The sequence below is a fragment of the Anabas testudineus genome, chromosome 8, assembly GCF_900324465.2.
Source record: "Anabas testudineus chromosome 8, fAnaTes1.2, whole genome shotgun sequence".
NCBI classification, from domain to species: domain Eukaryota; kingdom Metazoa; phylum Chordata; class Actinopteri; order Anabantiformes; family Anabantidae; genus Anabas; species Anabas testudineus.
The window spans coordinates 11,681,983-11,696,816 of NC_046617.1; the positions used below are offsets into that span (position 1 = coordinate 11,681,983).

General features: G+C 41.1%; 1 protein-coding gene across 1 annotated transcript in view; it reads left to right on the plus strand.

The window, feature by feature from the left end:
* Positions 1–780: 780 nt before the first annotated feature.
* The window catches only part of adgrl1a (adhesion G protein-coupled receptor L1a), an 85,296-nt gene continuing 71,242 nt past the window's right edge, over positions 781–14,834 (plus strand). The window contains exon 1 of the mRNA XM_026352095.1: positions 781–1,524. The gene's annotated coding sequence lies outside the window, so the exon portion shown is untranslated. The remainder of the gene's footprint in view (positions 1,525–14,834) is intronic.

Genomic DNA, 14,834 nt, shown 5'->3' on the forward strand with positions numbered 1-14,834 from the left:
TGCTGTAAAGTAATGAAAAAATCTAAGAAGACCACTGAGATGCATTTACATTCAGCATGGTGCACTTAAGTGAGGAATCTACAAGTCTCATAATACAGATGAGTTGCTGTAAAGTTGCGTGTAAATGATTCCCACACAATTATGGCTCATTACAGCTGTGATTATAGTAATTATTATAATGTTGAATGTTTTTTCAATAAATCTTTATTACTCACTAATTATTATTAAAATTCAGTGTCCAACACCAAGTGTACACACAAGGTTCATCACTTAAACATTACTATGAAGTAAATGCAGTGAAAACACAAGTTGACATATGCAGTGAAGTCTGTATTTAAAAAAAAAACAAAACATTTGTCTAAAGACAGAAAATTGTTTTTTATTTATTATTTGCTATTTAGACATTACACTATTATAGAATTAGTAGAGAAACTAAATCCACTATTCCATCATGTAAGTACTAAGCAAAACAGATTTTGCATAACTTAAATATTTAATATAACAAAGTAGTTCTGCTGTTTCCTAACCTGGAAGAGCAGGCAGCTAAGAAAAGGCATGTTAAAAAAGAAACAAGCAATTGCTGGTGATGCACAGAGGAGGCTATTTAACCGGCAGGTAGGCAGAAGTGTCACACTGCCCCTGCCCAAAGTCAGGATTAGTTATTGAAACTACCAAACTGTGAAGAGCAATAGTGAATGCGCTATAGGTTTGTAATGGGAGTGATGCAGAACTGCAGTGGCTGAAAATACCGCGTGAACGGTCCTGAGGAGTGCGCGCTGCCTGCCGACGAAGAGGGAAACTATAGACGAGCGATCCGCACGGTGCGTCAGGACGCACGGGATAACCGCAGATGGCTCATGTAGGCTATCCTAATTCCAGCTGGCGATGTCAAAACGTAGAGCTTTTTTCAGAGACAGCTCCGAGGTAAAGAGTCTACAGTGTGAAAAAAAGAGGCGTCCTGTGAACAGATAGTCATCAGACATCCAGTAGTCTGAGGTGCCTTACACAGAGGTTTCGCGACGGTGGCACCATTCGCTCGCTTGCTCGCCATCTAAACAGCGACGGACGGACAACACGATTCCAACTTACAATTTATTATTAGTTCACCTCAGTGTCACGTTTCCGTCGCCGCTTAACGTTGTAATAACTCGTCCGTTTGAAGCAGGACGATGGTGTCGTCGCTGTTATTTATTTTGATGCCCACACGGGCGCATTTTCGTGAGAATCTTCTCTGTCCGTGAGGATTTTCTCCCCTTGTCTTTATCATATATTTATATATATATTTTTTGTAGTCCCGTGGATTTCTCCCCTCTTTTTTTCCCCACCTATTTCGTCGTTTTGTCTTTAAGATAGCAGGTTATTAATTTTTAATTCTCATGCATCTGCACGAAGACGGGACCACAGAGGAGAAAACGAGTGATAACCAGAGGGTGAGAGGAGGAGAAGGAGGCAAGTGAGAAGGGGAAACGAGAATGAATGAGACCCACTGAGCGATCACGGGAGAAGGAGATTGGAGGAATCGAGGTAAGCACCGAAGCACAGGTTTCACGTTATGTGGCTTTAATACACGTGATTTAAGTGTGACAATAATAGCATGTAATGTGCACCACCCAGGCTGCCAGTGAGGTGTTCAGGCGTGTAAGCCGATTTCTGTATTGATATTTTATGCTTTGGCGGATGTGCAGTTCGTGTTTACTGGCGCCAACACCAGTCGCTTCATATTTAAAATGCGTGCTCTATGCTCCAAGTTATTTTGAGATTTGGGAGCAGGACTCTTGTTTGTGGGGCCTAAGCGATGCACCGTGGCCTGCGCACTAATAGATTTTGGGGGAATTTTAATTAATATGTACAGTGTGTCAGCTGGGAAAACCACTGTTTGTCCTACAGAAGCGAAGTGATGCAGGGTTTACAGATCAGCAAATATAGACAGGTGACACGGGGAAGCTGAGGCACATTATGAGGCTGGTAAATAGCCAACAACAGTGAGTGATGGACTCATCCTATCCCGGACGAATTGTTGAATGTCAGCCATACAAAAAAGCCCTGAAATGTTGGATAAGTAGTGCACATGGGTTTGAAGCATCCATCTCACTGCCTCAAAATTCCTTCTAAGAGAGAAATAAATTAAGTAGTTATTGACTTTAAAGTGGAGTAGTTAAGTGAGCTACTCTAGTCAATCCCAGACTATACTATTAGTCCTCTACCATGTTCAAATTGTCCCAGGCCAGATGTTTAGAGAGGTATGGGGAACCCCAGGAGCTTAGTGGGAATGCTCCACAGTTTTCCCCCATTAAATTGAATTGTTTATTTCCCCTCAAATCATGCTTACCTGTATGTGAAATCTTAGTAAGAGAGAAGTTCATGTTGAAAATGTTTATTGGAAAATGTTTATTTCTACGTGTATTTTTAATCCCAGATAAAACCAAAAAACTATAGGGGGGGAAAAAAAAATCCCCCATATCTAAATTTAATCAAATGAGACCCTGCAATGTTTAGGAGTTCACATCATGAAAATTGAGGCGCCCTTATATTGTTTCTATGCTGAACTAATTCCCAATTCAATAATAAAATATCTAATAAAAAGGCATCAACAGGCTGCATTGTAGTTATTATGGAAGAAATTAAACCTTTTGCCTTTGTGTGTTGTAATGATAAAATTGAACATGAGGAAGCAGATGAGAAAGACCCTGAAAACAGTTATTTTCTGCTGGTAAGCCTTTTCCTCATTTCACCGGGGTGCATTGTGTTTGTCCTGCCAATTCCTGGGAAAAAATTGGCATGTCTACTATTCTGAAGGGGCTGAATGAAATTCAAATTCTTCAGGTGGTAAAACAGCAATATTGCAACTGTCTGATTGCGTTATCTGGGCATTCAAGAAGCCAGACTTGGAATTGGTTTACTGCCAAACACTCTCCCCGGGAAGACAGAGGGATTTATTTCCCCCTTGTCTGTGTGTCACATCACCATCAGAAAAATTATTCTCGGCTTTCAATGGGTGAATAATAGTCATACATTAGCATGGCATTAATGATCGTCAGACTTTTAATAAGTCACTAATCATAATTAGATTTATTTCTTTGTGACTTTAGCATTTTGGGGGGCTGTGTAATATTGTGGTGAGGATTCAGCTTTATTATTCTGTTGAAAGTAATAGCTGTAAAGCAAATATAGTAAACAGATGCTGCATTTGCACAGAGTATTGGAATTGTTCAGATTTATTAAATGCATTTGTGCACACGTATACACACAGCAAACTCAAAGACTCACGCTTTCACATAAAGTGTTGTGTGTGACATGTGCATGTATGCGCGCACCTACACACACATGCACACACGTACACAAACAGGAATAATAATGCTCTGTGATTACTCTTATGTTTTCGTTTCGTTGGTCTTTTTGTTACTCTGTCCTTTGTAATAATATGTATGTACCCCCTACAGCTCTATGACAAAGCTGACTGAATGAATATGTTAATAGAAAACAGCAAAAAGCACTGATTAGAATTTTCAAAAATAACCTACAGTGTTTTTCGTCTCCACAACTAAATACACTGCTTCTGTGCAGGTTCAAAGAATAATGGAGACTGATAATAACCAGATTTAAAAGTAAGACAGCTTTTGATGTCATGTAACATTTCACAATGTTTCCAATTTTGGCTATTAATTACACCGGCCAGCTATTGAATTCCATATCTCAGTAAATGATGGTTGAGGCTGTGGCTTGACACAGAGGTCTGTCTTTAACCTGTGAAGGACATTTGCACCTTCTTGATGCTCATGATGGTATGAAATGAAAGTAAATGTGCCTTTAAGTAGCAACACGTAGGAAGTGAGCTTTGGGCTAACAAATAGCATAATTCAAAAGGCACACCACAGCTAAAAGAATTCATCAAATCCAATAGGGAATTAAATTTTCTAGTTTTATATTAAAATCGGCTTATGTTTTCTATTTTATTTCTCCTATAAACAGACAAGCAGCTACTATTGCCTTAGAAGTTTTGATGGATTTAAACAAATGAATAAATAAAAAGAATCAAAAGAAAAAAAAAAAACTTTTAGTACGATATGAAAGAAGCCTGTTAGTCAAGTATTTGGCTAAACTTTGTATGCACAGTGCAGAATTTCCATTCAGGCACAGTTAAATTTTAACACATGCATGATAGAAGGAATGAGACACGAGAAAACTTGTACAGGTACGTTAAGGATTGTAATTATTTTTCAACTCTTACACACTGTTTAACTAAAGATTAAATATTTTTCAAATATTGTTGTTATATTAAAATAACTCCTGCATTTATTTGCGATATCCAGATATTCTACTGATGTAGTTTAAGGCGCACATGTCGCCTCTGTAAGCACCTCCAGGTGTGAATGATTGGAGAGTCTTTAGCTGTTCGGAACAGCGGACTTGTACCCTGTCACCGCTGTATACTGATGATAAACTTAATCTCATCTTTGCCTTTTGATGATGAAGGACTGCCAGATATGATATCGGATTATAACTAAGCCTTGCAAGCTTGAACAAGGGAATGTATTTTGAATGATGATGTTTATGGTCCGTGGTGATGTATCGCAATTCGGAATATTATTTGCAATTTTAATCCACGGAAAGCAACCCTTTGTAAGATTGAATTGTATCTATATGTCAGCGTTTGACCTTTTTTTTCCAAAATGTCATTAGACGTAGCACTCAAAATCACTTTGATAACTGAACTACTAGTTGTGACCTTTACCACAACAATTTTGGTAGAGCGTTTGCCACCCCATCATTACATATTTACTGACATTTGCAATAAAATAGATATGCACTGGTAGATGCTATTATCAGAATGCGCGGACGATTTTAAATATCGGTTTTACCTTCATTCAGGCTATCAAGTGATGGATTTATGTGTTCTGTTTTATAGTGTCCCTTGAGGTGCTGCAGTGCACCTCTGTACCTCTTGGACACATTCAAAGGGTGATCTTTTATGCCCTTTTCAGTTATGTCAAAATGCAATGTCTCTGTAGGGCACTTTTTCAGTGGACTAACTCAGAAACTGTTTATTGCGTAGTGCCAGGTAGCTTTTCTTTGCTCTTTTCCTTTGCAGGCAGCACTGTGTACCTGACTTTGGTAGCTCTGTGGTTGTCACATGCATGATAAGACTTGTCCTGACAGGAAAACCATTATGATTATAATGACAGTTATTGTGGTTCAGTGTTTTACCACTGCTGACAAAACACACTGGAAATGGTTTTAAACAGCTGTTGTTGGACTAATTATTGCATCAAAAATACCCTATTATGTTTTCTAAGACTGTTCATAATGTGTTGGCTGTTTTCCCCTTAAATGCTAGATTACATTTTTGGAGCTTGAACAGTAATGGATTGGGAAGAGAGGGATACGGAAAGGAAGAGAGAAAAAGAAAAGAGTACAAAGTAATAGCAAAGAGGGAGAGGTACCTAATGGGTGATAAGCAGAAATTGTCTTTGCTGTGGTGCAGAGTTGCAAAAGCAATGGAGGGTGTGCATCCATTTTGAAGCTCCTGGCCTTTGAGCTGAGTTCTCGATGAATGTAGTCATCCACAAAGCAACCTGCAACTGAAGGCTCCACTACATTTGGAGAAAGGCTGGAGGTGAGAGCTATGAGAAGCCAATCTTACAAGAACCCTACCACACACTAATTCAATTCAATTGCTGCCAGCCTTGAGCACGTGTAGGCGCCGGCATGGCGAAAATGAACAGGAGCTACACGAGCACATGCACAGAAAAAATCGATGAGGACTCTTTTTCATAAATGGAGTGGGTGTTAAATTAGCTGGATGGGCCCATGTAGCAACACACTGGATTGAGTGACTGGTGTATTTGGGTTGTGTCTATCGACTGGGAGACGACTTGGTGTACAGCAGTGAAAAGACTCCGTGATACTCAATCAATGTCACCAATCAGCCTCACTAGCAATCCATTCAGTTTTACACCGATTTGTCAGGGGGAAGGGGACTGAATTGGTGTTTAAAAGTGCGTCAGTGTCGTTTCAATGACCAAATTCTTATGGGTGTTTGTAATGGTCGGCTTTGATTGCCCCTTTGAGCCTGCCTGATTTTCCTATTCATGTTGTTAAAAGCTACGTCAAATAGCAGCTATCAGCTCACTTTGTGTCAGTTTTCATTTCTTAACATGTATTTAATGTATTTTCAAGGCCCTGTGCCAAGACACAATTTTGAAGGCACTTGAGAATAATGATCACAAATCAATATAATCTTGCCCTGCTGGTTGTCTGGCATTTTAGGAAATCAGTCACGGCAGCTCGTGCCAAATGTCTATAATGGCAATGGTGCTGTTAAAAATGTGACATTGATTTTGGTTCTTTAGTACCTATAGTAAACCACATATACAGCCCTTTATATACAATCATAATGCATACAATCATGACATGGCATTTGATATGTGGGAAGAAACTACAAACACATAAGAATCATTTTATTGTAGCATATTTTGGGCATAATGTAGTGCTAAAGTTACACCAAAAACTGAAATCTTTGAAGAGCGGAAGAGAGAAACTTTAAATAAAAGCCTCACACACAAGGACAGAGATGGAGCGAGAGTCCATCAGGCCATGTTGGTTAAACCCTTGTCCTCAGGTAATTGGAGTAACTTTCCTTGTCCAATCTGTCCATCTGAAAAAGGAGGAGCACATAGATGAAAGGAAACAGGGATCAATTGACCTAATAGCTTGTCCAATCTATCCTTATGTTTTTGTGATGGCTTGATGGAAGGTGCGGACAGGAGTGGCGGATGAGCCCTGCTAATTGGCTTGGCCAGAATAGGAAGAAAGGGAGGCAGAGTGGTAATGGCAGGAGAAGTCTTTGCACCTCCTCACACCTGGTACTCACACTGCACCACTGTCAATACTGACACCTTTGTCCTCATTATCCTCAGCTTAGTGCCATGTAGAGGTCCTTCATCTGCTGCTACAAGACTCCAGTGTTCCTTCATTACACCTTAGTTTATGCAACCCACTTCTCGCTTCTGCCACTGACCCTGCACACTTAGTGACTAATACAGGAGTTACCTAGTATCAAAGCATTCGGCCAGGCAGCAGAGTTAGGAGGGATGTGTATATAAACAGTGACTCCATCTGTGTGTGCTTATGTGTCTGGCTGTCTGGCCCTTACAGGCAGTGATGCTCACCTGAGACTCACCTGAGTCATTCCATAGAGGACGGCTCTGGTGTGTTCGTATTTGTGTCAGCAGCCCTCCCTTTGGAATATATGGTGTTGGACTGGTGTTAGCATGTTTGTCTTTGTGCGTCTCAGTGTTTGTGTGTGTGTGTGTGTGTGTGTGTGGGTCCGTGCTGTGAGGTGTGAGAAGAGGCAACGCCAAGAAACAACATGGGACCAGAAGAAGCTGTTTGTTTGCCTGTCAGCCAAGATGGGACTTGGAGGAAAGCAGGTAGAGAAAAGTGGAGGTAATGGGGTAGGAGGGGCTCCTAGCGAGAGGTGTCAAAGGGCACACATATTCATAAACAGCTGTAAAACACCTAGAGCGTTATACGTAAAGTAGGCAGATGCCAGATGAGAAAGAAAGAGGGAGGTGCACCGTTATGGAAAAAGTCTATAAACACCTAGAGAGAGAGCGAGAGAGAGAGAGGGAGAGAGAGAGAGAGAGGGCCATCCGGAGTGGATTAATTAAGGATTATAATTATGTTGGGACTATGCATGTCTCACTTGAGACTGCCCTGTGCCGCTCCTCTCCAATCCTGATGCCCTCTGCTCCTCCGCACATATGGATGCAAACCACTTGAAAATACTACCCACACTTGTGATATCATAAATTCACCTTTCTAACACTATGCAGCAAAGCGACATATTAACCTTTTATCAGCTGTTCTTTGTAATCAGTTCACTACAACATCGGTTCTATAGTGTGCTGCACGTTATCAGACTTAACTTAAGGTACAAATGAATTTTTAACTGAAATTGAACAGCAATCTTACAATTTCGAATTAGTTGAGAATGCAGCCTTGTCGTGCATCATGCTGGTGTGTTAAAACATGTATACAAGGTCTTTGAAAGACGATGTAATAAAGTTTAGAAAGATGCCATTTATATTCTTATATATCATATTATTATTATTATATTATAAACACTGCTAGCTACTGGCTACTGTTTGTTTTTACACAAGAACACGCAGTAGTGTCTGTTCTCAGTATCTGCAATACTGTCATACTGTCTTCTTCTGGAACTTCCAGTCATTACTGACCAGTCGTTGAGTGCGTTACGCATGCGCTACTCAATCATCAGATGTTTCTCTGTCAAAGACTAGATTGGTTTCTGGTGAAAAAGGTCTTTAAAGGTGAACAGTCCAGTCCAAGTGTGTACAGGCCTTAACTTTCTTAAAATCACAAAGGTTTCAAGGTTTTCAAAGTTGTTTAAATCATCATCCAGAAGGCTTCATCAGTTCTGACTGACAGGCTGGAGTAGCAGAGTAGCTGCTGGTAAAACATCTTCAAGAACTTAAAGCAAGTCCACTGAACATCACCAGTGAGTTGAAAGATATTAACTGCTGCATAGAGCTGACGGGAACGCACAGTCAGATGATAATTCTCTGTAGCTTCATCAAAATGAGTGACAGCTTCTGGAGCGCCTTGGAAGTGAAATGGTTATAGAGCATACCACGTAACCACAGGGTCCGCGGTTTGCGTCTGTCTTGAGGCCTTCGCTGCCTGTAATACCCCGCTCTCTTCTCCCATGTTTCCTGTCTGTCTTTTTACTAACACTGTCTAAAAGATGAGAAAAAAAGCCCAAAAAATAATAAGTCGTAGTCATGTGATCCATTCATAATAAAGAAGACAGCTTGAATGAATGCACACCAAAATCTAGGTGCCAGTCATGGCCATGTGCCACATAAATACTCATTCTTGTGGTGTAACCCTGAATGTTTTTATCACAGGTTGCATAATATGTTTTGGCCATATGCTCTAGAATAAAACTTCTGGGCACTCTGCCTATGGCCTATGCAAACTTCAGTACTACTGAGAAAACAAGATGGCAGAACGATTTCTCGGTTGTCTGATTTTGGGGCCATCTTGGACCTCCCTTGGAGTTTAGACTGCTTAATTTGAGGTAAATAAAGCGTCTACTTCATTTCGGACCACAGTCACAATCTGCAGAAACACAAAGGTCTGAGAACACAAGCAGCTAATACAATTTTTTGTCAGATATTCCTTGTGTTTTCTGGAGCAGCTGCACGGCCACCAGCTAGCACCCAGGTGTGGATTTAATAGTGTCATTGTGAAGCAAGGTGCTTCTAAAAATGGCCATGCATATTCAGCATACTAACCCTCTGTGGTTATGTGAAGTTTTGTTTTTTTATGTGTTTGTAACTAAAAACATGCTGGAGTACAGTGCATTAATCTGAGTGCTTTGTTTCATTTGTACCAAAATGAGAAGGGTTATATGAAAAAAACACAGCGACAGCGAAGAGAACTGATAAAAGGCTACATACAGTAGTGGATGGGGAGTGAAATGTTTATACAATAAAATATATTCATACTTCACAATAAAATGAAACACTGTTTTTTTTCTATCAAGAAATGAGTGTGCACCACATGAGCGTATACTAAGCTCCATACGTCCATCTCGCCACAGAAGACACATGCCAGACCACAGCTTAACCTCTTGTCACCTTACAACCCCAAGAGAACTCAAAGAAGCCCACCAAGAGCACACACACACACACACACACACACACACACACACACACACACACACACACACACACACATTAGCTCTGTAGCCACAGACATGAGGCATTTAGGGAACAGAATGGAAAAGGATTTAATTGAGTCTTTGATCATTATAGAATTACCACGTGCCTTCTTGGCACCCTGGTTATTATTTCATGGATTAATCATTTTCATTCCACAAATTGTAGAGTCCACACAGCTAATCAGTCTGCTGTCTGCTTGACATAGATACTGTATGCAGTTGGAGCAAGGAAATTTTAATGTATTCTTGCCCTCCAATTGGCTGTAGCTGTCCATGCGACTTGATTTATTTGAAAGATTGGTTTTATTGATTTACTGAATTAATGTGGTGCCAGTTTAATCAGTGTGCTGTGGAACTATGCAGAATTTGACATCTCTGTGAACTCAAATGAATTGAGTGTACAATATTGATCTGGTTATCCACAGTATTTATTCAGCTATTTGTCTAAGAGCTGATTAATTCAGTGTGTACGAAATAATGTAGGTACGTGTTTATTAGGCTGGGCGAGTGTTTGTTTGTGTGTGTCTCCCACTCTGCTTTCATATTCATGTAATTGGTAATTGCATGTGTTATGGTATAAAGGTTTCACCTTTTTATTGAAAAATCAGCATTTTCAATTTATGTCCGTTCTTCACGGCACACACCAACCCACACTGCTACTGTATGTTATAAACACACGCCATGCAGGCTCTGCATTAGTGCACATGTGCATGAGCACAAATTTAACACACACGGTACAGTAAATATGTATGTGCATCATGACTGGATGTGTGCACTGTGTGTCATTGTGTAACACCAGTATGTACTGTAATTGCAGATAGTACTGTATATTGTATATTGTAGAACTGGAGTTGTGTTCAGCACTGGCGTGGTGATTGAGCAGTATCTGTCAAAGAAGGCCAGAGGAGGGAGAGTAGTTCTCTAATTAGAGCTACCTCAGGATGGATATGGATGCTTTCTGACAGCTGTCTCATCAGATTCAGCTGCCTGTGGAAGAAGAACATTTGTTGGGAGATGTTTGTTTAGGCTCATTATGGATAAAAACAGAAGCTTCACACATCTCTTTCCTTCTATTCCACGTGTAATGGAGGACCACCGATGCTGATCTTACTCAGAAGAGAATCTCAGCTGCCAATTGATTGATCATAGAACGGCTATGGTCAATCTGTGCAGGCCTGGCTGTAATCCTACAAGGCTATATTAGCATAGAGAGATCATCAGCAAAGAAAATGATGAATTACTGGCATGCAAGTCTACTGTAGCTTCCTAATAGTGTATACTGTATCATTGTTAGTACAAAAAAATCCCAAAAGCTGTTGTAGATTATAGGAGAAAAATCCAGTGAAAGCAGTAGTAGCTTTTTACTGGAGAGTAATGTTTTTAGTCTTTACTTGCTGGACCTTTGCTGAGGTCATAATTACCATACATATTCATGCAAAGGGCAGTATTCCTCTAGCATCTCTGCTGTACATTATATTGTACTGTATATAAATTACTATAATGTATGACTAAAAAACACCCTTATTCATATAAGCGTGTGTATAATGCCACATTTAGTTTCTTATACTACAGAGATACTATGAGTTGAATTGAAGGATAACTCAAATGCATGACCTAATAGTCTTGTGCTGTACACTGGCACACACTTTCATACTGATCTCGATGTGGTGTTTTGATTCTGTGCAAAGCAGTGTTTCTGCACAAAGAGCAGCATGGCTAGCGGTGGAAAAGCAAACTAAAACACACCCACTTTTCCTGCTTGCCTGTCTTTTTTATTTATTTATTTATCTTTTTAACAGCAAAGTGGCTTTCATGTTACTCTGCAAGTGGCACAGCTTGTATTACAGGGCTCTGTAAATTCATCATCACAACAAAACATAGACACAGAGTTCCTTCACTTTGCTTGTGGTGCTAAGAAATGTTTTGGTCGCATCAAACAAATCATGTAAACACTGGCTACTGGGCAAATCGAGTTACTGCAAACCATAATCGTACAATTGCCTTGAAGTGGTTAGGTGGTTACTGACAGTAAATAGACTTTAGTGTGTATTTACACAAGCTGCTAGACTGCATATTCAACTTCATCTATACATAAACCTGGCTGTTCTTTCTCTCTACTGACTGTCTCCTGGTATCTTTCTTGTGCTCTTACTGGTACCCGCTTAACAGTTTGCTCTGCCCCCACAGTCAATTTGTCGACCAGTCTAAACAGTTGTGGTATTTCAGCCCACGTACATACCTGTTTGCTCAGTTTCCATTTGCAGTTTACAGAACTAAACATCTATGTGCTTAGTGGTTCTCCTAATATGTGCCTGTTTACACTGCCTTGCCCCTGCACCCTGCACTTACATGCACCTGTGTGGACTCCCCTTCCTCTGTGAGTGTGCTAACATTTGCCCTACATTCACCTTCTCTCCTATTCATGTGCCCCCTCACTCACCTTCTGATGCTAGCAGATATGGATGGAAATACAAATGACCCCTGATGAACCAAGATATTGAGCTGTTTTAAAGCTGGAGGCTTTAGACAAATTCCCTTCCTTGCTTCCGTGCTGGAGAAGGAGGGGCTGGAGTTTCTCACACATTGGGGTTTTATGGGATTTATGACCCCGTCCCCTGCAGCTATCTTTCCCTCTCTCCTACTGGCTAGAATTAGCAGGCGAGGAAAACAAACAAATTACAAGGAAACAAACACAACAGCTAATAAGCATGTAGTGACATGAAGCAAACGCTCTCAGCAGCATGCAGGCTGAGAGAGGGACAGGGAAGGGAGGGTAGGGTATAATCTTTTTTTCCCTCTCCCGTCTTCAGTTTCTGCATTTCCCTCTAATTTCCTCCTGCCCCGCTGTCCCCTCCACCCTGTGTGACTCGCCACTGGGGCTCTCTGAGAAGATCATCTCTGAGCATGGGCAGTATGAGACAGATGGGCAGATGATGGATCTGACGTGATAGACAGTGGGGTGATGGATGACTGGCTGGCTGATAGGGGATTAATTCAGTGCTGAGGCCACTGCAGCACAGTGCATGGCTTAGTGATAGATAAAACTGACGAGCAGATAAACAAGAAATCCATGCCCCCTTGATGGACAGAAAATCAAAATGAGGGAAAAGAGCCACAGAGGGAGAGGTGGGCCATTATATTGCCATTGCAGGGTGTAAAGCTTTCACGTAAATGGATGCAAGGTGAGAAGAGGCAAAGGGCTGAAGCAAGTCAAGGAGGAGCATTGTGTGTAGTAGTAGTGTGTTGGCATGGGTCAGCGATAACACATGGCGGTTGAGCCAGGCTTGATGCTGGATATATTAGACAGGAGCGGGAGTTTTGTTGATATGGCATGGCGGGTGACAGCGGAGGCTGATGATATGCTATTTCAAGTGATGGCCAACAGTTTGACTGTGGAGGAGAGATTGGTCATAGCAGCAAATTGGCCATAGTGGGATGTGATGGGATGATTGGACAACAGAGAGTGCTGGTTGGGTATAGAACATCGGAGTGATCTGTTTTTATTTTCCTTTCTTTATTTTTTAATGCACTTCCCTCAGTGCAACAGCTTAACCTTCTGTAATATACAAAAAATAAAGGTTTTGGCTTGTCTATATTTATGCAATTTCACCAACTGCAGAGTAGAAAAGGCCTGTCATGATGGGAGGGAAAAAAACAAAAGGGCGAGGGTAGTGGAGGACAAGCCCAGGGAGAGATTCTCTAAAAACAGGGAGCAAGCTGCCTATCCCTTCGTTATTATCAAGTGCTAAGCTTTGTCTCTGTTTACCGTTTCAGGGGACCCCAGGAGTTCTGGCATTGATCTGGTGTGCTCAGAATGCACTCCAGTGTCACCTATTTAAACACAGTAAGCCACTAGCCAACAGAGACAAGCCTTTATTTATCAAGCTTCTGATCAGGCTTCTGATTTTGGCTGCACGGATGACAACCTGATTAACACTTAAAGGAACCCTTAAATCTTTTACTAGAATGGGTGGAGGCAATCTATACAGAGAGGGACACAGCAGTCTTATCCTGAAAGAGTTATGGACGATGAATGGAGGGACTGTGTCATTCGGGCAGTTAATGAAGGGAAGGGACAGATTGGATGTGAAATGTGTAACAGAGACAGTGAGAGAGGAAGAGAAAGTGAGATAGAAAGTGTGTGGCTGGGAACAATAGGCGAGAAGTAGAGGGAGAAAGTGGATGAAAGCAAGAGCGAGCATGTGACTGAGGAGTGGTAGCAGACAGCAAGGGACCAGATGAGAGTACAAGTGGCTGGGACAATGAATAGATGTCGAATGAGTGGGTGAGAATATTGTGAACAAGTGAAGTCCTGAGTAAACTGCTAAACAAACAAGCGGGGCGACGACTGTGAGTTTGTGTTTGCGCAGATTGCGGCGGCTTTGGTGCACTTGTGCATGTGCGGGCGAATGAACGAGTTGGGCATGATGGAAGAGAGTAAGTGAGCGAGTAATGGGGGTTAGTGATGGGTGTGTTGACAGAAGATGTCAGCTTTAACCACACTGACCCGCAAATACGGGCTGCATGCACAAGTGACTAAATTTGAGTGCCAGCTTGGACGTGAACTGACTTAAAATTGGATGTGAATTTCGAGTTGGATGGGAAATGAATGCAAATAGGAAAAGTAGGTGGATAGTGTTTGTAAGTCTATCTCTATGTGTCAGTTTCCTGTCGTTTCTACATCATTTTAGATGTGCCCAGGAGGTGAGCATCTCTCCAGTCTCTTTGGCACATAAATGTTGCTACAGCACCTCATTTCATCTTCTGTGTAATTATAGCAAGTGTTGTATTTTTCATGCAGGGTCTTCTGCTCTCTTGTCGTCGTCAGGGTACTAAAATTAAAGTTTGTATTTTTGGCTTGGATTAAACATATCAATCAATATGCATAAACATATAATCAATAATGATCCCAAACCTTCTTGGCTTGCTGTAACTGGGAACCATTTTGTTTCTTGTAATAGATAAGTATATTTATTCTCATAGGGAGAGGAACACTGAGCGATGCCAGTGCTCGATTAGAGCGGAGCTGTTACTAGAGAGCAGCAAGATAATTTATTCTTGCTCTCTTTCCCTTTGGATGCCAATT